Source organism: Nomascus leucogenys, chromosome 21 (assembly GCF_006542625.1).
Source record: "Nomascus leucogenys isolate Asia chromosome 21, Asia_NLE_v1, whole genome shotgun sequence".
Classification (NCBI taxonomy): Eukaryota; Metazoa; Chordata; class Mammalia; order Primates; family Hylobatidae; genus Nomascus; species Nomascus leucogenys.
The window spans coordinates 1,411,853-1,438,861 of record NC_044401.1 but is presented as its reverse complement, the minus strand read 5'-3'; the positions used below and the strand labels follow the sequence as shown (position 1 = coordinate 1,438,861).

The 27,009-nt window shown below is 37.2% G+C and overlaps 1 protein-coding gene and 1 long non-coding RNA gene across 3 annotated transcripts in view; both read right to left on the bottom strand.

Annotated features, from left to right (window-relative positions):
- GSK3B (glycogen synthase kinase 3 beta) overlaps positions 1 to 27,009 on the bottom strand; it is a 244,748-nt gene that overhangs the window by 196,811 nt on the left and 20,928 nt on the right. The window lies entirely within an intron of this gene.
- On the bottom strand, positions 1,456 to 18,747 carry LOC115832173. Its single transcript, XR_004027616.1, has 3 exons — positions 18,665 to 18,747; positions 6,491 to 6,495; positions 1,456 to 1,466 (listed from the first exon to the last, which is right to left on the bottom strand). It is a non-coding gene; the product is annotated as an uncharacterized LOC115832173 (long non-coding RNA).

Sequence of the window (27,009 nt, the reverse complement as noted above, 5' to 3'; positions counted from 1 at the left end):
ATAGTGAAAAGTTCAGTGGTGGCCAGGGGATGGGAGGAGGTGGATGGGAGGAGGGGGATGAGAAGGTGGCTAAATAGGTGGATGATGGGATTCTGGGGGCAGTAAAACTATTCTGCATGACACTGTAATCGTGGATACATGACATTATGCATTTGTCAATACCCACAGAACTATACAATAAAAAGTGTGGGCCCTAATGGAAATTATAAAAGGTAAATTATATACTTCAGTTAATAATTTAGTATCAATATTAGTTCATCAATTGTAACAAATGTACCATAGCATTGCAAGATGTTAGTAACCAGGAAAAATGCACACCAATGCAAGATGTTAATAACAGGGGAAATATGGGTGGGGTAAGGGATTATATAGGCTCACTCTACTTTCTGTTCACTTATTATGTAAACCTAAAACTGCTTTAAAGAACAGTCTCTTTCTTTTCTTAAAAAGTAAGAAAGAAAAAGGCATGACAGCACAATGGTTCTAAGCCACTAGAGTATGTATCACTTGGAAAGTTTATTCATCATTAAAATTTTAATTTAATTTTATTTATTTATTTTGAGACAGAGTCTCACTCTCTCTGCCCAGGCTGGAGTGCAGGGGTACAATCTTGGCTCACTGCAACCTCTGCCTCCTGGATTCAAGCAACTCTCATGTCTCAGCCACCCGAGTAGCTAGGACTACAGGCATGCGCCACCATGACCAGCTAATTTTTTTGTATATTTAGTAGAGACAGGGTTTCACCTTGTTGGCCAGGCTGTTCTCGAACTCCCAACCTCAAGTGATTTGCCCACCTTGGCCTCCCAAAGTGCTGGGATTACAGGTGTGAGCCACCGCTCCCAGCCTAAACTTTTAATTTTAGACTAGACCATCACATTACTTCTTTGCACTCCAGTTTCCTCAAATGTAAAATGAGAGAGCTAAATTTGACAGACAGGAACATGAATCAGAATACTAGAGTCACTTTCCGCTCAAAATTTATTTTCTTTTCTACATGAACCTAAGTTTGAACTAAAACAAATTCTAAAGCACAGACTCCTTGATTTATCTTAAACCTTTTCAAGATAGGCAAACAGAACTTTCATTATTTTCAATGTAAGGTGATAACCAAACTGTCTTATAAGTAAATTAATGATAAACAATGTATTTCCTATCACAATTCTCTCTCCACAAGATCAAGAGCATTCAGTCTTTTGCAACTGTTTGAAGAATTCAAAAAGATCATCAAGAGTGTAAGTTAAGAATCTGAGATAACTATAAGGAATCAGATACTCTCAAGAAGGCAATCCAGATAGACAGGCTACCATTGTCTCTCACTGGTAGCAACTTTCTCATATTCCCTAACATTCACGTAACCAAAGACCAACACACACTAAACCCAATGCCAGCAGAAGTCAATTTCCTTGTCTTAAAAGTAGTGTAAGTATCACACTAAATGTCAAAAGCCTCATCCTAGAAAACTAAGACTTATGATCTATCCTCAAGCAACTAGTACATAAAATAGCACCTGTGTGCTACAGAATATGGTACATAACAAATAATCAAGTGTTTTCCAATTAATTTATTCAACAAATAGTTGTTGAACATTTAGTATATGTCAAGCACTATGCTGAGCAATGGAACAGAATGATGAGCAAAACCAAGTTTAAACTCCAGTAGGGAAGACAAACTAATATATGTCAAGAAGTAATAAATACAATATTTTAAAAACAAAGCAACATAACTGGTAGGGTATTTGTTGACTGGGAAAGGACACATGAAAGCCTTCTGGAATAACGATGAAGATGTTCTGTACTTAACTTGATCTGGGTGTTGTATTCACTTAGGCTTTATGCAACCTGCTGTATATGTTCTACCTCCAAGTGTTTTTTAAGCCTGTTAAAAGCAACACCTAGAATATCAATGCTGCCCAGCTCTAACGATGATTTCCTCGATTACCACAATTGTTAATACACTTCCAAATATATGAACTATGTATCTTCACAACTAAATAAAATTACAATGTCTAGAACCATTAAAGCCAATCATTTAGTAAGCATCAACTGGATACAGATAAGTTAAGGTAAAAGAAAACCAAACTCTTACCTCAAGTTATATGAAAAGATAAAAACAGAATGATGCTAAAAAAGAGTCCTACAACTAATCATAATAAATATAAAATGTGATATAAATGCCTTTTAAAAATAAACCTACCTTTAACCATTTAGTATTTCCTCATTTCCTCCTCTGTTCCAAAACTCCAGAGTTTCTGATAGAGGGGAACAAAAGGAATGCAAGAACTGTGCATTCAAATTGTTCCATGACCCATACAAAGTCTAGCATAGTCACTAAGAGCATAAACTCTGGAGCCAGATAGCCTGGGTTAAATACTGGCTCTGCCACTTACTAACTGTATTACTTTAGCCAAGTTTATTTATTTCAGTTCCCTGTGCCTCAGGCTCCTCATCTGTTAAGCAGGGATAATAGAATCTTATCTCACAGGGTTGTTATGAAGACTAAATGAGTTAATTTATGTACTGTGCTTAGAACAGTAGTTGGCACATAAAAAATGCACTAGATAGGTGTTTATCACTGCTGCTACTGCTGCTACTAGGAGTCCTACCAGAATTGGCACCTAGGTACCACAAACAAGCAAATTAATCCAGTTAAGAAAAGGTATGGATCCTAACAGCTAATGTCATCGGTAACACTCTATTTCTGCTCCCATTTATACCCAGAATAACAGTACTTTTAGTATGACTCTGCCCTATGTTAATGCATCGACTTAGCACATTCCATCTAAATTGTTACTTATACTTGCACTATATAAAACAGATCATATGATGCCTAACCAATGACACAAAACATTCAATGAAAGTCAATCAAATTCCCAAGTACAGAAAAGGGAAAAAATGCCTATACATGTCAAGGGAAAAAGTTAGTAGTTAAGGCAAATCTAGTTCCTTTTTAATGGGTTTAGCTAAACAGTCTCAATTTGATGAATGTCCAACCCTCCAAAAGGAATCTGTCTCTTCACTTCATCTACATGACAATTCAAATCAACAATTTAATCAATATCTGTAGCTACTATGAATCTAGCATGTCCCTAGATACAATTAGAGAATGTAAAAATTGTATGAGACATAATCCTTGCTCTGACTGACTAGTTAGGAAGAGTCTAACACAAAAGCAATCCATTTATTCAGTCAACAAACACTTCTTGAAGGAGTATTCAGTGAATGTGGCTCTAGGCCTGGCCTGGGTGGTTTTAAAATTTACAAAGGAAATACGGTCAAATGGATAACAGCTGCACAATGTTAAATACAACAAAAGCTGTAGAGGGTACGAAGGAAGCAAGAAAAAGAAAAATCTGGAATGTCAGAAGACTTCCTGGGAAGGTAGCATCTGTGCTAGATGTTGAGAGACAGGTAAGTTGACCAAAAAGAGAAGAGAGAACATTTAAGGCAGAGGCCAAAGCATATACCAGAGACAAATCCACATGCCTGCTGAACAGAAGATAAACCCAGAAAGGTAGCCAAAGATCTCACGCCATGATAAAGGACTTAAGCTTTATTCTGTAACGAATGAGTAGTAAATAAAAGATTCATATGGGGGGATATATGATCAGACTTCTGAATGTTTACCTGGGGTACGACAGAAGAATTGACAAGGCTGGAGACAGAAAATAAGTTAACAGCCCAAGGGTAGGCAAACCTGTTCTGTAAAAGGCCAGGCAGTAAACATCTCAGGCTTTGCAAGCCATACAGTCTCTGTCACAACTACAAAATTCTGCCTTCGTAGCATAAAAAGAGCAATAGACAATTAATACGTAAACTAATAAGCAAGGCAGCTGCTTTAATCCATTTTGTAGTGCTATGACAGAATACATGAGACTGGGTAATTTATAAAGAAGAGGTTTATTCACCTCACAATTCTACAGGCTAGGAAATTTAAGGGCATGGCCCTGGCTTCTGGTGAGGGCTTTTACGCTGCATCACAAAATGACAAAGAAGCTCAAAGGGGAAGTGGTCAAATGTGAAGAGGAAAAATCTGGGGGCATCCTGGCTTTATAACAATCCATTATCTCAGAACTAACCCATTCCCATGAGAACTAATCTAGTACCACCAGAGCAAGAACTCACTCACCGCTACAAAAAGGTACAAAGTCATTCATGAGGGATCCACCCCCCATGAAACAAAACATCTCCCACCAGGCCTCATCTCTTAACACTGCCACACTGATGATCAAAACAAGTTTTAATGGTGAAAAACAAACCATATCTAAACCACAGAAGTTGCATTCTAATAAAACTTGATTTACAAAGACAGACGGCTAGCCGTATTTGGCTTTATGGGCTATAGTTTGCAAACCTCTGGTCTAGGCAGAGTGATAAGGTCCTAAACTAAAGTGAAGGCTCGAGTAAATGAAGAGGAATAGGTTCCAAAGATATTTAGGGGGTAGACATGAAGAATGACTACAGGTGGAGAACTAGGTGTAAGGAGGAAACAACTTTGGCTCCTGGGAAGGAAGCCAGGGACGTCCACGGATAATGGTGCCATTTACCTAGAGAAGAAGAAGAATATAGAGGTTTCATTTTGTTTAGGGGAGGAGAGAGGGTGAGGAGAGAAAATGAGTTCAGTTTCAACATGTTCAGTTTAAAGTAGCTGTGGAACAGGTAGGTGGTAATTTCTGCAGGTCTAAGATTCTGAAAAGATCTGGGTTAGAGGACTAGATCTGGTCAAAGCAGTAGAATTAATATCTGGTTTTTCATAAACCAGATCACTGGGGTAGAAGGAAGGTAGGCAGAGTATGAACAAAGGGCTGAGGTCAAAATATAAACACTTAAACAGGGGTAGGTGGCTGGAGAGGTAGAGAAGTGCTCTGCAGGCAAGACTGAGGAAACAATCTGAGAGGCAGAAAAGCAGTTTGAGTGAGTGTTAACGGTCAAAGGGTCACTGTAGCTAAATTAAACTACAGGATACAATCATTGTGAGAAGAAATCAGTGGGCCAAACACCAGGTCTAGTAGGGTCTAAGACACTCCAGATGCTATCTATCAATTTCCTTTTTTTTTTTTTTTTTTTAGTGATGGAGAAAAACCAGTGGGCAAGCAAGAGAAGAGAACGTTGGGACATAAAACTGAATAGGCTGGTTTACAAAAAAACAGATATTGAAAGTCAGAAAATTTTAATCAGATGAAAATAGGCAACAGGACAGTTTTCTTAACTAGAATGGGGCATAGCTCAACTGTTTAATTAGGTAACATAATCTGTACTATGTAGGGAAGCTGTAGCACTGAAGGAAATAAAGATAAAATAGGTGTTAAAGATATAGCACAGTCACTCAGTAGACTAGATTTACTTTATCATGAATAAAGTTTTTTAAAAGTATACAATTAATTATAAAAAGCACTATACTGGGTCAGGCGTGGTGGCTCATGCCTGTGATCCCAGCAATTTGGAAGGCCAACACGGGTGTATCACCTGAGGTCAGGACTTTGAGACCAGCCTGGCCAACATGGCAAAACCCCGTCTCTACTAAAAATACAAAAATTAGCCAGGTGTGGTGGTGGGCATCTGTAATCCCAGCTACTCAGGAGGCTGAGGCATGAGAATCACTTGAACCCAAGAGGCGGAGGTCACAGTGAGCCAAGATCATGCCACTGCACTCCAGCCCGGGTGACAGAGTGAGACTCTATCTTAAAAAAAAAAAAAAAAAAAAAAAAAAAGATATGAGTAATTTGGTATGACTGCAGATATGAAGAGACTTACAAATAGGAAGTATTTTGAAAAAAGCAATGAAACCTTTAATAATTTGTTAAATCATTCCTGAATTTAACAACAAGGTCTTTTTACTAAACCAGCTATCAATAAAAGTAAAAACTGTTTTTGTGGCATTTAAAACCAGTGAAAATTCCTGTGTGGGTTTAGCAGCATTAAACTTTAAGCACCATTAACACATCCTGAGAAATTCACAGAAAGAAAGAGTTCACTATTTTTAAACATACTAAATGCGCCTCTTCTTTATAAAGGGGATCTGTGGGTGTTAGAGAAGTTCAATAAAGAGAACTACCCTACAAAACAGGATTTTCCATCCATTGATGTTTTACTATACAAAAAAGGTGCAAATTTTCAACAGAGCTCTAAAATGTTTAACAGAATAGTACAATTTATTTGACAGAAGGAAGAAAATAATGACTAAATTGATGGTTGTCAAATGTCTTAGATAATTTCATTCTCTGTCTTTTAAGAGCACAAGTCTCATGAATACAGGCTTTCTCAGACCAGGCACAAACCCTAACTTCCTGCCCTCCAAGTACTGCCATGGGTTAAATTACAGGTTACCCAGTAGTTCTGATACTAAGCCTGAAAGATTCATGAGCCTCACCAGGTTATGTTAATTTCCTGTCCTAAAATAGCGAGTCCACAGTAACGCCTACCCCACCCCAAGTAAAATATCCCATATGGTAATTCTAGGTTATTTTTTACCTCTCATTTTTAAACACATTAACCTTCCCTAAACCACTGTTAACAACCCACGAACCTATCTCAGAAAAATAAATCTACTTGCTTATATATGCTGCAAATTCTCATTACACTCTCAGAGACATAGAATCTGCAACATGACTCTACTTGAATCTATTCCCTTTTCAAATATAGTAACATCTTTCTAATCAAGAAGACTTCCAAAAACATCAAGCTTAGAATATCAAAATCCTGGAGGCAGGGAGAAAATAATTATTAACAGCTGTTTACTGAGTAAGTACCTAGTTTGTACCAAGCTGTGTTTTTCATGCATTACATCATTTAACCTCAATAGCCTTGTGAGATATGTACTATTATTATCACCAACTTAAAGATGAAGAAAGCTCTTAGGTAAGTCATTTGTTCAAGGTCAGAGTTCATAAGTGTTAGAGCTGGGATTCTAAAGCAGTCTAACTACAGAGCTCTACTATAGAGCTCTACATTCTAAGTAAAACAACAGTAGAAAACCATAGGCCGGGCACGGTGGCTCACGCCTGTAATCCCAGCACTTTGGGAGGCCAAGACGGGTGGATCACCTGAGGTCAGGAGTTCGAGACCAGCCTGGCCAACATGGTGAAACCTCTTCTCTACTAAAAATACAAAAATTAGCTGGGCATGTTGGCGGGAGCCTGTAATCCCAGCTACTCGGGAGGCTGAGGCAGAATAATCACTCGAATCTGGGAGGCGGAGGTTGTGATGAGCCCAGATCGCACCACTACACTCCAGCCTGGGCGACAGAGTGAGACACTGGCTCAAAAGAAAAAGAAAACTACATTTATCACAGAGTACACTTTACAGATGTAATCCCCAGACCTTCCTTACAATCTAATGATTAAAATCAGTAATTTCATTCAAAGAACAATTCTAACAATTTGGTAATGTGGATTTCCCATTCACAGTTATTTAGCACATTTGTAGTAATAGGGACTACTATTGCTAGGACCAATCACATCGGTGAGTTAGTGGGAAAAACACATGTGCACACACAAGGAAAAGATAAAACTGGCTACTAAAAAGCTACTATATAATTACATTAAACGGCCCCTGAATGGTTTGGCTGTGTCCCACCCAAATCTCATCTTGAATTGTAGCTGCCAAAATTCCTACATGTTGTGGGAGGGACCCATGTTGTATCATGGGGCACGTCTTCCCCATGCTGTTCTTGTGATAGTGAATAAGTCTTACGAGATGTGATGGTTTTATAAGGGGAAGTTTCCCTGCACAAGCTCTCTCTTTGCCTGCTGCCATCCACGTAAGACATGACTTGCTTCTCCTTGCTACCCACCACGATTGCAAGGCCTTCCAGCCATGTGGAACTGTGAGTCCCTTAAACCTCTTTCTTGAATAAAGTATCCAGTCTTGCGTATGTCTTTATCAGCAGCATGAAAATGAACTAATACAGCCCTAAACTGTTGTATTTTAGAACAGGGCTGTTGCTATTAATATATTCTTCGATAGGGCAGTACAATAACTGATATTCATGGTAGCTGAAATAACACAAAGGTATCAAAAAAGATATACAGCATTATCTAAAAAATATCTTAGAACAATTTTTACAAAAAGAGCAAACAAAAAGCATAAAAATCATTTCTCTAGAAAGTTCAAGATGATGGTATTTTATCCTTAGTTCAATCTCTCATTCCCTCCTCTCTCTCCTTCCCTAGAACATTAACACTTTCAAATCCCTGCTTGCTCACTTTTAACCTGTACTCCACCAGCTTCATAGGCAAACTTCTCAAACAGTAGTCAATATTCACTATCTTCCACTTCCTCACCTCTATATCCTCCACTTTTCCAGCTTCTACACCCAGCTTCCCAGTTTAGTTGCTTTTTCCAAAGTCATCAATGCCTTCTTATTCCTAAATCTAATAAACGCTTTTCATGTTTTATTTGTCCTTTAGGCAGGATTTAACATTTCAGATCCCTCTCTCCCCTACCCTTCTTCTTTCTTTAAACTGGTCACTTGCCTTCAACACAACCTGACCCTTTTTTCTTTTTTATGTTTTGCTGATTTTATTTCCCTCTGCCTGTCCCTCAATTATCAGAGGGTCTCTGACCATCTTCTCTTCTCCTACTAAAAATTCTCAAAGGATGATCTTAAGCATTCCCTTCACCTACTTATGCTACACTGCTCATCAGCTCATAGAAGTCTCCTGATAGCTCTCCAAATGGCTTCCACAAATCTCCACCCTAGGCCCCTCAAACTAACATGCCCACAATTGAACTCAACTTGGAAAACAATAACACAGCGTCTTCGAAAGTGTAGCACATGTAATGAGTTTTGTTTTGTTGGAAGTAGGGCTTATTCCACATTTTGATAAACACTGGTATCCACCTGGTCTTCCCAGACAAATAGCTGGGAGTCTTTCTTGACTCCTCCTTTCTCTCTCCTTTGGACTCAGACACCTAAAGAAACCATCAACTACTAAAGGAAGATTGTACAACCTTAATCTTTTCAAATCAATTCCCTTTCCTTCATTCCTCCCTCACTTCTTAACGATATCTTGCCTGGGCCCTCCCATAATATTCTTAATTGTTCGTGGCTATAATAATACTTATCACAGAACATGTGTATTTCTCTACCAACCTGCAAAGTTAGAAAAAAAATGTGTCTTGTTCTTTTTATCTAACTGTATTTTGGAACACAGCTGTCAATAAAAGTCTAGTGAGTAAAGGGTCCCAAGAAGCTAAGCAACACATCAAAAAGAATATAATTTATTAACAATGGTGCAGGAATGTATGTATAGTCAACTAGCATTTTTTCAATATTGAAATAACCTCCATAACCTGTGATATACTCCATCACAGTACAGCAATAATAGTATATCAATATCACTTTTCATATTCAAAGCAACAAAATATTCTTTTTTGTATGTTTCTATGTACATTTTAAGTCACTTTCTAAATCAGGGAGGAAACAATATTTAGAGCAAAATGCCACAATCAGTATGAATGAAAAATCTTTAAGATTTTAAGGCAATTTGTTGTAAAACTGGGAGTTAGAGTGAGGAAGGGAGATCACATCAAGAAGATAAGGGAATATACCAAAATAGAGATACGACATTAAGGAAAGACTGCGAAGACTACTGTTCTCAATGAACAGTTAGCTTCTCAGTAACAACTGGGAACAAGCAGGTATGTCTATTGTTTCATCCTCGTCAGTCAATTATTTACATGAAAATGGATCTTTCAACAAAGGATATTAGCCAATTGGAGAGGGTAGGCAGCAGAGGGGAGAAATTAGAAAATTTACACTAGAATTTATTCTGAATTTAAATTCAGCCATAAAAACACAAAAGGAAAATATATAAGTGATTATTTACATCAGTGGTTCTCAAACTGTAGTCTTGGGATCTTTGAACCCATTCAGAAGCCCACAAAGCCAAAACCATTTTCATAATAACATCATTTGCCTTTTTAATTCTCATCCTCTCCTGATTATACAATCAACTTTTCCAGAGGGTATACATCGTGTGATATTGCAACAGATTAAATGCAGAGGCATATACAGAATCCAGATATCTTCTATTAAGCAAGAGACTGGCAAAAATGAAAAATTTCTTGGTAATTTTTATTCTGGAAAATGTAATTTTCATTAAAAATGTTAACATGTAAATGGCTTACTATATTTTAATAAAGTAGTATTTTTTAAATGTCTCTTTCAATTTCTAAGATGGCAAAGATCATGTCTTTGAGGTTCTCAACAGTTTTGTTTTTTGAGATGGAGTAAACAAAAGTCTTTGAGGTTCTCAACAGTTTTGTTTTTTGAGATGCAGTCAGGATCTGTTGTCCAGGCTGGAGTTGCACTAGTACGATCTTGGCACACTGCAACCTCCACCTTCCAGGTTCAAGTGATTCTCCTGCCTCAGCCTCCCATGTAGCTGGGATTACAGGCATGCACCATGCCCAGCTAATTTTTGTATTTTTAGTAGAGACGGGGTTTCACCATGTTGGCCAGGCTGGTCTCGAACTCCTGACCTCAAGTGATACCCCCACCTTGGCCTCCCAAAGTGCTGGAATTACAGGCATGAGCCACTGTGCCTGGCCAGAGGGTCTCAACAGTTTTTAAGAGTACAAAGGAGTCCTGACAGCGAGAAGTTTAAACACTGCCAATTTATAGTTTGAGGAAGAGCAAGTTTCTCTGAGCATGACCCCAAAGCCAGAAGAGTGACAGACACCCCCAAAATGGGAATGAGGACATGAAACACTAATGGGAAAACAGCATAATACACAAAGGGCCAATACGCAGGTAGAAAAATAACCTTCAGGAGCTGAGCACAGTGGCTCATGCCTGTAATCCCAGCACTTTGGGAGGCCGAGGCAGGCAGGTCACTGGAGGCCAGGAGCTCAGGACTAGCCTGGCCATAATGGCAAAACCCCGTCTCTACTAAAAAAAATACAAAAATTAGCAATGTGTGGCGGCTCATGCCTGTGGTCCCAGCTACTCGGGAGGCTGAGGCATGAGAAATTGCTTGAACCCAGGAGGCAGAGGTTGTGGTGAGCCAAGATCGTGCCACTGCACTCCAGCCGGGGCAACAGAGCAAGGTTCTGTCTCAAAAAAAAAAAAAAAAGAAAAGAAAAGAAAAAGAAAAAGAACCTTCAAACTTAATAGTAATCAAAGCAATGTAAAAATTAAAAGTAGTTAAATCAACAATAATGTTTTTTTAAATTATAATACCTAATTTAATAAGAACATAGAAAAACAGGTGGCCAGATAAATTCTAGGATTACATGTAAATCCTAGCAACATGACTAGGAACTTCTAGAAGGCAAATCAGCAAAATGGGTCAAAAATCTTTAAAGTATACCTACTCTTCAACCAACCAACTCTATCCTAATCAGATAAGAACACAGGTAAAGTTCTGCTACGAAAATATTCACCTACGCATTTCATTAACTGCAAAAAGTAAAACTGGAAATAATTAAATGTCTAGCGAGAAGAGGATACGGAATATAGTATAGCATTCCATTGTATATATTAGTTATCATCTGATAATTTTAAATGTTTTGATTCCTGTGGAAAGATAGATATATATTAAAAGTTCCAAATAAGCAGTTACAATTTTTGTTGACTCATTGTAGTAAAAGATAATATAGCTATGTGCAAAGAACTAGGATGTGCCTAGAAATTTTCTGTATGTTCCAAGCATTTTACATGCCTTGTCACATTTAATCTTCAAAACCCTATGACCTAGGCTGACATCTCTAAACCTCAGTTCTCTCATCTGCAAAACCGGAATAAGTAACTTACCCCAAAACCACGAAAACACCAAATCATTAACCCATTAAACAGTGGAGCCTAGATTTGACTCCAGCTCTCAGAGAGTCAGAAGCCCAAAGTGTATTATGTTAAATATCACCTGTACATCAAAGGATTAAAAGGGATCAATCAAAATCTCTCTCTCCCTATCCCAGCTATCTTTTCTTCTTTCTCTTTATTCTTTTCCACCAATCTTGTATTTCTTGCTACAATGAAAATATTTTATTTATTTAGTAAGGAAAAAGGTACTTTCAAATACTCTGGTTAAAAAGCCAAAGATTCAATTTGGGGGGAACAGTTACAGTACAGTTTTCAAATTCAATATATCTTATTTAACATTATCTATAGACAAAGAAAAAAACTATAATAACTTCTTTTGAGAAGCATCACAAAAAGTTAATGTACTTTTTTATATTGTTAATATATTTTATTTAACTACTATGTAAAAATATAATATAAATCATATCATTTCAGTAATCAATGTAAAACTTATTAATAAGTTTTTCCCCTCCAAACTAAATATACAAAATCTGTTGTGTATTTTATGCTTACAGCCAGTCTCAATTTGGACTAGCCAACTTTCAGGGGCTCAATAGCCACATGTCACTAGTGGCAATTAGTTGCTAATCTTGGATGGTGGAGTTATACAGTCTCCTGAGAGTAAATATACAGAAGTTCTTACATCTCAACATGCAGTAATCTTTAGCATGTCTTGCTGTTAACGTACTTTAGTATCAAAAAAAACCTGGTTTGAAATCCACAACTTATAAAGCTGTAAACCTTAAACAAATTACTTAACTTCTCTAAACTCAATTTTCTTATTTGTAAAATACAGGTAATAATGCCTCTCCCTCAGGATTATTATGAGGACTTTGTCAAAAGAATAATGCGGCTGGGCATGGTGGCTCATGCCTGTAATCCTAGCACTTTGGGAGGCCAAGGCAGGCAGATTACCTGAGCTCAGGAGTTCAAGACCCGACTGGGCAACACGGCAAAACCCTGTCTCTACTAAAAATACAAAAATTAGCCGGGCATGGCAGTGTGCGCCTGTAGTCCCAGCTACTCCGGAGGCTGAGGCATGAGGATTGCTTGAACCCAGGACGCAGAAGTTGCAGTGAGTCAAGATCACGCCACTGCACTCCAGCGAGTGGCACAGCAAGACTCTGTCTCAAATAAAAAAAAAAAAAAAAAGAATAAGAAGAATGCATGTCAAGAGTGTAAGATATAATACTCAATAAATGCTAATTCCCTAAAAAAGACATACATACATACATACTGACTCAGCAAATTGATATTAAATTATGTTCTGATTAAACATATTCTCAGTAGTTAATGACTCATTCACTTTTAATTTAAATTAAATCAAAACCAAAAATACTCAATAAAATAAATTCCCCTGCCTTTTGGGAAACCCCAAACCTTAAAAAGCAGAACTCTGGAACAAACATTTTTATCTTCTTCTCTTCATTACTACCCTATTTGACTTTTGTATCTTCAGGAGTCTAGCAGAATGCCTAGCATATAGTCAGCCTCAAGTGCTCGATGAATAAAAGTGGAAGCCTTGAAACACCTAACACACTGTCTCTAATAATGAGTCTCATTATCACTCAAGTCTAAAAGCCTTCACACAAAGCTGTGGTGCTAATTAACATTCAACAACAGTTTTGATTCCAAAAAAGCAATCCTACAGCAAGTTTCATCCAATTCACTTTTTTACAACTTCCGAATTCCAAAGGAATATACTTACAAACACAAAGTCCCTGGAGGTGAATCTTAAAGTCAGTGAGAAATCAAGAGAGCTCTGAAATCTTAGTCCAACTCCCTCACCCAAAAGGCTATGCCAATTAGACCAGAATCTCACAGCAAGCTAAGTTTCTCCCAACCCCACTCACTTTATTAGCTTCTTTTGACATTCATTTAGCAATATTTAATAAGCACCTACCATGTACCAGGGAACAAAGTTCTGAAATTCCAACCTGCCTATAAATTTAACTCTATTACTAGAGCTACAATGAAATAGCCATACTACAAAACAGCTATAGAACCCTAACCTTCTTCTGTAAACACTTAGAATAAATTCCACTTTCATCAACCAAATAGAACATCCAATCATTCCACAAATACTAAGTGCCCACTATTCATTTATTCAAAAAACATTTTACTGAAATCTTGTTATATGCCAGGCATTACCCTGAACTCTGGGAATACACAATGAACTACATAGGTATTACCCTGAACTCTGGGAATACACAATGAATCACACAGAAACAAAACTCCCTGCATTAATGGCGCTTATATCTTAAAATCGGAAAGAGGGAGGGGAGAAGAATAGACACAGATAAACAAAATCTATCATACATTGTAAGGTGATAAGTGTTAGAAGGAAAAAATATAGCACAGAAGGGAAATGGAAAGCGCAGGGTCAAGGAGAACAGCTGCCGATTTTTTTAAAAAGGTGTAAAAGAAGGCCTAAGAAAAACATTTTAACAAGGTCTTAAAGACAATACTACATTAAACTAACACAGGTATTAGACCTAGACAGACCAGCTACATTAGCAGCAATCTGGGAACAAATTTTTTCAATTCTTGAAAAGGGTAGGAGCAAGACAGAAAGTCTTGGCCAGGTACAGTGGCTCACCCCTGTAATCCCAGCACTTAAGGAGCGGGAGAATCACTTGAGCCCAGGAGTTCAAGAACAATTTGGGCAACATAGGCGGGCCCCATCTCTACAAAAATAAAAAAATTAGCTAGGCATGGTGGCACACACCGGTGGTCTCAGCTACTTGGAAGGCTGAGGTAAAAGGATTGCTTGGGCCTGGGAGGTAAAGAATGCAGTGATCCCTGATCACGCCACTTCACTCTGGCCTGGGTGACAGAGTGAGACGTTGCTTCAAAAAAACAAAAAAGAGAAAATCTTGGGACAGAAAGACTCAGATGATTTGAAAAAAATCAATTCTTAGGAAGGTTAAACAATAAATATGAGTTACTAAGTTTCAACTGGGAAAAAGAAAATACCTGATTGCAACACCATGAAAATGTAGCAAGTCAGTCAATCTGTCCACCTATTTATTTATTTATTTATTTATTTATGGTAATGCTTCATTGCCAGCAACCACAAATAAACATTTAAAAGATTCTGTCACTTTTCTGTTGTCAGGTTTCAAACTTTAGATGCTTAAACTTAACTTTCTACTCTTTCTATTTCTGTCATCAAAAAAACACCATCAAACTGGCAGAAATCAAAGGCTATACAAGGACATTTCAATTCCTATTTTGTGTGCTGACCAAGTGTTGCTTAGAATTCCATTAGTAACACTTTAAATCTCTATTTTAAAGATGCTTGAGGAATTTACTGTTTATAGGCATCCATAAATTTTTATAAAATCAGAGGACATTTTAAAAAATAACTTAGGTTTCTTGTTAGATAATACATGTTTACTGTAGAAAAATTAGAAAATAAAGATAGCAAAAAAATCTATGTGAATAACGGGATTATAATTTACTAAATATTCTAGAGCATATTCTCACAAATTCTCTAGATTTTGTTGCAGTCAATTTCTGAAAATACACTACACATACTCCTTTGCAATGTGCTATTTTCACTATTACCAATTTATTTCAATGTAAAATGTTCTACATCATCATCATTTGTAATCTTACTGTGTGAATACCATAGGAGTGTTAAGAAGATTAAATAAATGTAATGTCTGGCACAAAAGAAACACTATTTAGACACTATTATTGTTATTAGTTCCAGGATTAAAATTTTCATAAACAGGTATATCTAAGTTTGTGGGCATATCCTTAATTTATTTTACTTAAAGTCCTAGAAGTAGAATTTCTGAAACTCTTCCAAACTGCCCTCCAGAAAGAATATATGAATTTATTTATTTATTTATTTATATTTTTTTTGATAGAGTTTCACTCTTGTTGCCCAGGCTGGAGTGCAATGGCGCAATCTCGGCTCACCGCAACCTCGGGGTCCTGGGTTCAAGCAATTGTCCTGCCTCAGCCTCCCGAGTAGCTGGCATTACAGGCATGTGCTACCACGCCCAGCTAATTTTGTACTTTTAGTAGAGACGGGGTTTCTCCATGTTGGTCAGGCTGGTCTCAAACTCCCAACCTCAGGTGATCTGCCCGCCTTGGCCTCCCAAAGTGTTGGGATTACAGGTATAAGCCACCATTTCCGGCCATATATGAATTTATTATCCTTCAGCAACATACCTCCTGAACCCTTGTCAGCAACTGAGTATTGTATTTCTAATTTTTAACAATTTGGGGGACACAGAGTATAATTTTATCTCATTTTATTTCTGTTTCTCTAACTATACTAAACACTCTTTTACATGTTGACTGTTTGTATTCTTCTTCATGTGAATTCATTGCCAAAAATATTTTACAGTGAACTACTCCAATATTCATAGTCAGAATAATCACATGTTAGACTTGTTTAAAGCATGTTACATGTACCACCATTCAATACATGTTTGCTTCAAAAATATACAGCAAGTTATACACTCTCACTCCATCCTAACTCTCAACTTAGTATCTCCCACTAATATTTAAAGATAAAACACTAATGCCAAAGTCTAAAGGGAAAAAAAGGAGTTCAAATTAAGTCTTAAAACTGCCTAATTATGTAATCCATAGTATCACCATTAATACACTCACTTAAAAGAACAGATATTTAAGAATTGACATGAAAACCTATCTATGATATACTGACAAGTGAAAAAAGAACTCAGAACAGTTTGAGTGGTGTGATCCAGTTATAATTTATATAGTAAAACGTAAAACAAATACAGAGAATGGGAAGAATGAGGAGGTAGTCGCTGTCCTAGGTGCTAGGGACCCAGTGATGAACAAGATCAGGTTTTTCCCCTGCTTTTATGGAACTTACATTCAACTCTGTTGGTAGGCATCTCAACTTTATCTGGATCTACTTTTAGTATTAAACCATAATCGATTACAACAATAAAAGTTTTCTCAATTTCTTTCGAAACATAAGTTTAAGCCTACAGAGAAAGTAAAGAGGAATATATACACTACTTTCTGGACTTTAGAGCAGATTACAATACTGTAAGATTCAGGAAGCACACAAACATGCACAAAATATGTATGTAGTATTAATGACACAGAAAAAAAGGCTCAAAATCATTTTGTAAAATCTTATTTATATTCAGGACTCTTTTCTCATTAGCCAAACTTAAAAGCTTAACTAATAATGCTATGTTTAAAAAATTAAGTTGCAGAATATTCATGGTATGATCCCAATTTTTTTTAAAAAGCATTCACAGTGCATAAATGCTGCACATGCCTTTAATAAAAAGTCTTGAACTAACCAGTAGTAACTTCTGGAGATATGAATAGAGGAAAAGTGGGCAGATGGGAATCAGAGAACATTTTAAACTTTTTATTATGTGCACTTCTATACTATTCTCAGTATCTGTGGTAAAATATCTTTATGATAAAAATGAAAATAAAATATTTTAAAGTTTAAGTGCCACAAGAAGAATCAAGTATCTGGTCCCATCAAAATTTCCCTATTTAATACCCTAATGTCCATCAATATAGAACTGTTTGAATAAAAAAATTAGTGCTGGCCGGGCGCGGTGGCTCACACCTGTAATCCCAGCACTTTGGGAAGCCAAGGTGGGCGGATCACCTGAGGTCAGGAGGTAGAGACCAGCCTGGCCAACATGGTGAAACTCCATCTCTACTAAAAATACAAAAAATTAGCAGGGTGCAGTGGCAGGCACCTGTAATACCAGCTACTTGGGAGGCTGAGTCAGGAGAATCGCTTGAACCCAGGAGGCAGAGGTTGCAGTGAGCCGAGATCGCGCCATTGCACTCCAGCCTGGGTGACAGAGTGAGATCCGTCTCAAAAAAAAAAAAAAAGAAAAAAAAAAATCGCAGCACTTTGGGAGGCCAAGGCGGGCAGATTACTTGACCCCAGGACTTTGAGACCAGCCTGGTCAACATGGCAAAACCCCACCTCTACCAAAAATACAAAAATTAGCTGATGTGGTGGTGCACATCTGTAATCACAGCTACTCAGGAGGCTGAGGCATGAGAATTGCTTGAACCCAGGAGACAGAGGTCACAGTGAGCCGATATTGTGCCAATGCACTCCAGCCTGGGCAACAGAGTGAGACTCTGTCTCAAAAAAAAATTAAATAAATAATTAATTAATGAAAAAGCAATTTAACTGTACCTCCTAGTATTTATACTAATTGCAAAGAATTATTAAATTGTTTTTCAACAACCATTTTTCACAATAACTTCAAAAATGCTAATAAATATGTATGTATAAATATAAATAATAAAGCAATTCATTATTCTCAAAATTTCCAGCATAAGAGAAAAAAAGTATAAAGCTAAGAAAGAGAGAAAACCTTATAACCCTAAACCCTTAATCTTGAAACAAAATCGGATTTGGAAGTATTGATACGAATCACAGTGTGTTTTCCCATTTAAAAAAATTCCAAAATTTGGCAAAGATCAACACACAAAAATCAGAATTTTTATACACTAACAATAAACAATCTGAAAAGGATACTAATAAGCAATTCAAGTTATAGCAGTATCCAAAAAGAAAAATAAAAAAAACTAGGAATAAATTTAACTGAAGATGTACAAAACTTGAAAACTACAAAACATTGCTAAAGAAAATTAAAGAAAACCTAAATAAATGAAAAATCCTGTATTCATGGATAGGAAGACATAATACTGTCAAGATGTCAATATCCAAATTGATCTACAAATTCAACTCAATCCCTACCAAAATCCCAAAGGCCTTTTCTGCAGAAATGAAAAAGGCAATCCTAAAATATATATGAAATTGTAAGGGACCCTAAATACCTAAAGCAATCTTGAAAAATAACAAAGTCGGAGAACTTACTGATTTCAAAATTTATGACAAAGCTACAGTAATCAAGACAGTGTAGTAGTGGCATAAAGACAAACATATAGATCAAGGGAATAAGAACTGTGCATCCAAAAATAAACCCATGTATCTATGGTCAACTGATGAGTAATAAGAGTGCCAGCACCACACAATGCGGAAAAAAAATAAGCTCTTCAACAAATGGAGTTTGTACAACTAGACCCTTACCTTACTCCACATACTAAAAAATTAACTCAAAATGGATCAGAGACCTAAATATATGAAACAAGACTACAAACCCCTTAGAAGAAAACACATGGGTAAATCATAACCTTAGACTTGACAATGCTCTTTTTAGATATGATGCCAAAAGCATAAGCAAGAAGAGAAAAAAACAGGAACATTCAACTTCACCTGAATTTAAAGCTTTTGTGCATCAAAGGGCACTAAAAAGAGAATGAAAAGAAAACCCACAGAATGGAGAAGTTATAATATCTGACAAAGGTGAAGTATCAAGAATATATAAAGAACACTTAAAACTCAACAACAAAGAGACAATCCAATTTTTAAAAGACAACTTACATAAACATTTCTCCAAAGATACACAAACCATCAACAATGATGGTTTGCACCTAAAAAGATGCTCTACATCAATAATCATTAAGGAAATGCCAATCAAAACCACCATGAAATATCAGTTCATACCCACCAGGATAGCAATAATCAAAAAATAGAAATAAGGCTTGAAGAAGATGTGGAGAAATGCGAACCCTACTACACTGCTGGAGGAAATGTGAAATGGTGCAGCCATTGTGGAAAACAGTTTGGTAGTTCCCCAGTAAGTTAAACATAGAAACACCATATGACCCTGCAATTTCATAATTAGGTACAGACCTAAAAGAAATGACAAGTGTTCAAACAAAAACTTGTACACAAATGTTCACAGCAACACTATTCACAATAGCCAAAAGCCATAAAAAATGAAAATGTCCATCAGCTGAATAAACAAAATGTAATATATGCATACAATGGAATATTATTCAGCCATAAACAGGAATGAAGTATTGATACATGCTAAAACAGGGATAAACCTTGAAAACGTTATTCTAAGTGGAAAAAAGCCAAACACAAAAGGTCACATAAAGTATGATTCCATTTATATCAAATGTCCAGAACAAGCAAATCCACAGAGTTGGAAAGCAAATTAATGCCAGGTCTGGCGCAAGGGGGAAATGGGGAGTGACTACTTAATGAATATAGGGTTTCCTTGCAGGGTGTAGGGAAAAGCTCTGGAACTAATTGGTAATAGATGCACAACGTGGTGAAGGTACTTAATGTTAATGATTGTACACTTTAAAATCGTTCAAATAGTCAATTCAACGCTGTATGTATTTTCACACAATTTTTTTAAAAAATCACACAGACATACAACCACACCCTAGCTCTGTCCACTAAAAGATCCTAAAAACAACCAACAACCCAGAGCAACAAACACTCAAACTGTGGTCTCTAAATACTATTCCCCACTAAAAGGAATCAGAACCCCTTAGAGTAATGACTGGTTCTAGATACCTAAGACAGATGATGTACAACATGAGCCTGGAACATCTTGTCATACTAGAAAACAGGATTACCAAAGACTACTGAGGTTATATGGAAAGATAAAAGAGCCGACATGATGGGGCTCACATTGGCAAAAATGGAACAATTTTACAATTAAAGAGAATAGATTAAAACATCCAATTCACTCAAAACTGGGGGTTCATATAAATACGTACTTAAAAAGAAGAAAACACCTCACTGTTTCTGTCAAATGTTAAAGAATCAAGACTTACCCTGCTTTTTCTCAGGATAATAATAAAATTGAGATAAAGTTCTTCTTTATAGAACAATTCCAGCTACAAAATACAAAATGAATGATAGAATATCACCACTGGCTATCTCTAAAGAAATAATGATCTAGATTGGGGTCAGCACACTTTCCATAAAGGGCCAGATAGTAAATATTTTAGGCTTTGCAGGACACACAGTCTGTCTTAACTACTTAACTCTGCCACTGTATGTGAAAATCAGCTATAGATACTACATAAAGGAACAAGTGTGGCTACATCCTAATAAAACTTTATTTACAAAATAAGCAGTGGATCCTATTTGGCCTATAAGCTGTAGTTTGCAGAAACCTTGATCTAGACCAGCAGTGTCCGTTCTTTTGAGTTCCTTGGGCGACACTGGAAGAAGTATTGTCTTGGGCCACACAAATACATGAATACTAACGATAGCTGATGAAGAAAAAAAAAACTGTAAAAAATCTCATAATGTTTTAAGAAAGTTTACAAATTTGTGTTGGGCCACAATCAAAGCTGTCCTGGGCTAAATGTGGCCCGGGAATTAGACAAGCTTTTCTAGACAATGATCATAAATGACTGTTAAAGAGATTAGGTGAAAGACTGATGGGGAACTTTATAATACATAAAGGATCTCTTCAAAAGAATAGACGCAGTAATCAACTGTAACATCAAAAAAAGAGAGAGGTAACTAGGCATCACATGACACCTGATGTTATGCAATAGGAAATACAGATGCTCCCTGACATACAATGGAGTACGCCCAATAAATCCAGTGTGAACTGGAAATACTGTAAGTTGAAAATGCACTTAATACACCTAACCTACCAAACATCATAGCTTAGCCTAGCCTACCTTAAACATGATCCAACACTTAATTTAGCCTATAGTTGGACAAAATCACCTAACACAAAGCCCTAACATAAAACTTTATAACAAAGTTATTATAAAGAATTTTGCATCAAAATTCAAAGTACAGCTTCTACTGAATGCATATCACTTTTGCAGTATCATTAAGTCAAAAAATCATAAGTTGAACCATCATGAATTGGGCATCACCTGTATTCAGTACCATGCAATAAAGTAATCTGACTAAAAAGTCTAACCAACCATTTGCAGAACATACAAGAAATAACGGAGCTTGTTAAATAACCACAGGGATGCAATCAACAAAACCCTGAATGTGGGAAATGCCAAAGAACAACTGATCTGATTTCCTCAATAAATAAATGGCAAGGAAAAGAGTTAAAGAAAAAATACTACCAATTGAAAGCAGAGTTAAAAATAGCAACCAAATGCTATGGACCTTGTTTCGAATCCTCAGTAAAAAAACAAACCATGTTTTTAAGGGAAAAAAAAATACAATCACAGAAATGTGAATACTGACTGGATGTGATGTTATAGAATTCTTTAATTTTTAAAAGGCGGAATCATGGTGCTGTATTTGTATTTCTTTGTCTTATACATCCTTATCGTTTAGAAACAAATAGTATTTTCCAAAAACATCATATGATGTCTGAAATTTGCTTTAAAAATATTTGGGGCCAAGCGCGGTGGCTCATGCCTGTAATCTCAGCACTTTGGGAGGTGGAGGTTGGTGGATCACGAGGTCAGGTGTTCGAGACCAGCCTGACCAACATGGTGAAACTTCATCTCTACTAAAAATACAAAAATTAGCCAGGCATGGTGGCACGCGCCTGTTAATACCAGCTACTCAGGAGGCTGAGGCAGCAGAATACCTTGAACCCGGGAGGCGGAGGTTGCAGTGAGCTGAGATCGCGCCACTGCACTCCAGCCTGGGCGACAGAGTGAGACTCCGTCTCCAAAAAAAAAAAAAAAAATTTGGGAGGCCAGGAGCGGTGGCTCATGCCTGTATTCCCAGCACTCTGGGAGGCCAAGGAGGGCAGATCATTTGAGGTCAGGAGTTCAAGACCCGCCTGGCCAACATGGTGAAACCCCGTCCCTACTAAAAATCCAAAAATTAGCCAGTGTGTTGGTGCACACCTATAATCCCAGCTACTCGGGAGGCTGAGGCAGGAGAATCACTTGAATCCGGGAGGCGGAGGTTGCAGTGAGCTGAGATCACACCACTTGCACTCCAGCCTGGGTGACAGAGCGAGGCCTTGTCTCAAAAAATAAATAAATAAATAATAATAATAATAATAAATTGGGGGTTAGTAGTAAGGGTATAGATAAAATATGATTGACCATGTAATTACAGAAATTGGTGATGGATATACAGTGGTTTATTAAACTAGTCTATCTAGTATTATATAATTGAAAACTTCTTAGTAATTTAAAAGTGATGTAAAAATAAAAACTCCAAAATGGGAAAAAGTATTCACCATCTGTTTTGGAGTACCAGGTTCCCTAAAAAGTTTAATAAAAATTACTCCCTTCTACTGAAATCCAAATTCAGAACCCAAAGACACCTAAGGGTAACAAGAAAGGAAGGAAAGGGAAAGGGAAACAAGTGGTGGAAAAGAAAAAAGAAGAAACCTGTCACTCATTCTTCCCTTCCCTTGCCCTGGTTAATGACAAAGTAGTGAGGGGCTGCCTGTTGCTCCTCTAAAAATGTCCTGACAGGGACAAAGAGTATTTTACTTTATGAGAAAAGGTTTCCCATGAAAATCACTCTACCTCAAGCTGTAAATATTATCTGATGTTCTTAGAGGTCCCAATGATCTTGGCTATTTCAAAGTAGGAAATAAAAAGGAAGGAAGAGAAAATTTTTCAGAGTGGGGGAAAGGTTTCTCTCCCCAACTTCCTCAAAACTGGGAAGAATAAAAACTAAAGAAAAAACTAAAATATACAGTATTCTGCTTAACTCAATTCACAGTTAATAGTCTTAATGGTACTGAATGGTCCCAAATAGTTATTCAAATTTTTGAAGAGTATCTCGGACCATTTAAGTTAACTCTACTGAATACAGCTGTGGACAACCCAGTTGGGGGTGTGGGGGACAATCCTCACATCTCACCATAATGTGGTATGTCCATCATATTTGAACATTTTATTAAAACTCAATACCTAATGGTCAATACAAACCAGACTGCCAGTGCATACAGACTAGCCTGAAAACAGTTTTTGAAAAAAAAAAAAAAAAATGCAGTCTAAAAATATTAACTATACAAACATCACATCTATTGAAAATACACATTTCACATTAAACACAAACAAAACTTTAAAGGTAACTACTAGGCCAACATTTCCTGATTACGAATACTCACTTAAAAACTTCCAGATCCCTAGTGACTACTGCAACTTTCTTAATGCCCTATAAAATATATTTAAGACGGAATTTCTATTACTTTAAAAATGCATCTGGTGATGATTTTTCCTTAAATAAATATAGTGGAAGGCCAGGAGCAGTGGCTCACGCCTGTAATCCCAGTACTTTGGGAGGCTGAGGTGGGTGGATCATGAGGTCAAGAGATCAAGACCATCCTGGCCAAAATGGTGAAACCCCGTCTATACTAAAAATACAAAAATGGGCTGGGTGTGGTGGTGTGTGCCTGTAGTCCCACCTATTTGGGAGGCTGAGGCAGAAGAATCACTTGAACCCAGGAGGTGGAGGTTGCAGTGAGCCGAGACTGCACCACTGCACTCCAGCCTGGTGACAGAGCAAGACTCCATCTCAAAAAAAAAACAAAAAAACAAACAAAAAAAAACAAAAACAAAAACAAAACCATCCTATATATATAACAGCTTAAATAAAAAAAAACAAGAGGATATAGAAAGGTAACAACCCAACCTAAGCCTTATTATTGTTACTACTGCTAATAATAACAGCAGCTAAGATTACTATGTACCAGACACTGTGCTAAGCATCTCACATGCCCAATTACCTGCTTCACAATCACTCAGAAAGGTAGTTACTAACACCACTTCCAAATAAGGACAATGAAGCTATAAAAAGTTAGTGTCTTACCTAAGCTATACTATACCTGATCAGAGATGAGGCTAGAATGGTCCTACAATGTCAGAAAAAAAAAAAAATGTATGGAATACCTAAAGATGGTATCAAATCTCACTCAAAAAGCACTTTACAGTGGTATCTGAAATCTTTCACTACAGAAACGCACAGAGTTCATCTATTAATATACAAAGCAAATGATGTGGAACCTATGTTGAATAGTCAATTTATTATCCTTTTCTTCTTCCCTAAGTAGGGCAGCTTAGTCTTTTCCTTGTATATATTGCCAAATTGCTGTTCCTAAGGAGTAAAGTCTAATAGACAGCAGTTCATTATAACCACACAGTGCCAACGTAGTTCAAAAGGGCAAAAACTTAGGAATTGGCGAGATCAGGGATCCATTCTGAGTTCTGCCTCGTTATTAGTTTTGTGTCCTTTACCCACCAGCAGGGACTCAGACTCCTTGTCTGCAAAATGGAGATACCACTTAGACCCAGTGGAGCAAATCCTCATTAAATGTTTGTTTCCTCCCCTTCTCAAATAAAAGCAAGGTCTAAATATACCTAAGGCAGAGCTTCCAAAGTCTGATCCAAAGAATATCAGTCCTTTGAGGGATGCTATAAGCAGCATTCCCTAAACTTTGGCCACAGACTATTTATTACAGCACAACATCATTTAGAGTAACTACTGTAAGAGACACTGGCCAAAGGACTTTCATATCGATTAAATAAAAAGAAACAACTTTACTTCAGATTCTGTGATCACTCTTTTAGCTCCTCAGTGCTCATTTTTATCTACTATCTAGTTCCCATCTTAATTCCATATAGTTGAGCTGGGAAATACGTACCTCTGGTTATATGAGTATCCTATCCAGACCGCACAGCAGGAGGTGAGCAGCAGGCAAGGGAGCAAGGCTTCATCCATATTTACAACAGCTCCTCACTGCTCACATTACCACCTGAGCTCTGCCACCTGTCAGATCAGCAGCAGCAGCAGATTCTCATAGGAGCGTGAACTCTATTGTAAACCACACATGCGAGGGATGTAGGTGCGCATTCCTTATGAGAATCTAGTGCCTGATGATCTATCACTGTCTCCCCAGCACCCCCAGATGAGACTGTCTAGTCACAGGAAAACAAGCTCAGGGCTCCTACTGATTCTACACTATGGTGAGTTGTATAATTATTTCATTATACATTACAATGTAATAATAATAAAGTGCACAATAAGTGTAATGCACTTGAATCATGCCAAAACCATCCACGCTGGTCCATGGAAAAATTGTTTTCCTCAAAAGCAGTCCTGGTGCCAAAAAGGTTTGGGACCACTGCCACCACATTAAGAACCCAGATATACTCTTTCAAGTGGGGTCTAAAAAATCCAACTATTAATACATGAAACACAGGGCTCATTGCAAAGTTAACAGAAAACTGTATTTTTCCATTAGTCTTCCAGTTACAGAATAGAAGGGAAAGGGAGGGAAAAGTTCACATATCAGTTTTACTTATCAAATATTAAGTCAATGATTAAAAATGAAATGTCAGCCTGGCCCCCACCTGCAGACAATAGGCATGGCAGAGGATGAGAGTCAATTATACTATATCTAAATCTTGTATCATCACAGGATTTCACTGTAATCTGACACTTAAAACACTCATCAACTAAGAAAAGTTCAATTCAGAGGCACAGAAGATTTTCTCCAATTCGTGAAAATGATAAATCAACCTTTTCTATTAATATTTAATTATCTTCGGCCAGGCACAGTAGCTTACACCTGTAATCCCAGCACTTTGGGAGGCTGAGGCAGGAGGATCACTTGAGGTCAGGAGTTCAAGGCCACTCCGGCCAACACAGCGAACACCATGGTAGTTCACCACAGTAGAGAACACCCAGTCTCTACCAAAAACACAAAAATTGGCAGGGCATGGTGGTACGTGCCTGTAATCCCAACTACTCGAGAGGCTGAGGCAGGAGAATCGCTTGAACCTGAGAGGCAGAGGTTCATGAGCTGAGATCATGCCACTGCACTTCAGCCTGAACAAGACTCAGTCTCAAAAAAAAAACGATAATAATAATAATGATGTTCAAACACTATAAAAATACTTAAAAAGAAAAATATGACAATCAACTATGTATTACAATTTGGTCTCTATATTTAAGATTCAAAGTTTCCAATTTCTGGCTTATTTTTCAACATTCATCATTTATTAAATGACAACTAAGTACAAAGGATTTTCCAGTGCAAGAATAATATAAAACAACAACAAAAATTATTGAGACCAATAACCATGGGAAATAATAAGGACAGAGGCAGGTGAAGTGTAACACTTCTGTTCTTGCCTTGAATCAAACTATGATATGTTAACTGAGCTCAAAATTGGTGCCTTCAAGTTACCAGAGGTAGCAAGGCTCCATTTCTGTACATTCGCATACTCTTAGGACAGTAAAGTAGTTAAGAATAAGAGCTCTAGACTAAATTACCTGGGTTGGAATCCAGGCTCTGCCACCTGCTGGCTATGAAACCTTGGCAAGAGTTACTTAACTTCTCTAAGATTCAGTTTCATCTGTTAAAGATAAGGTGATCCTGACTGAGCTCTGTG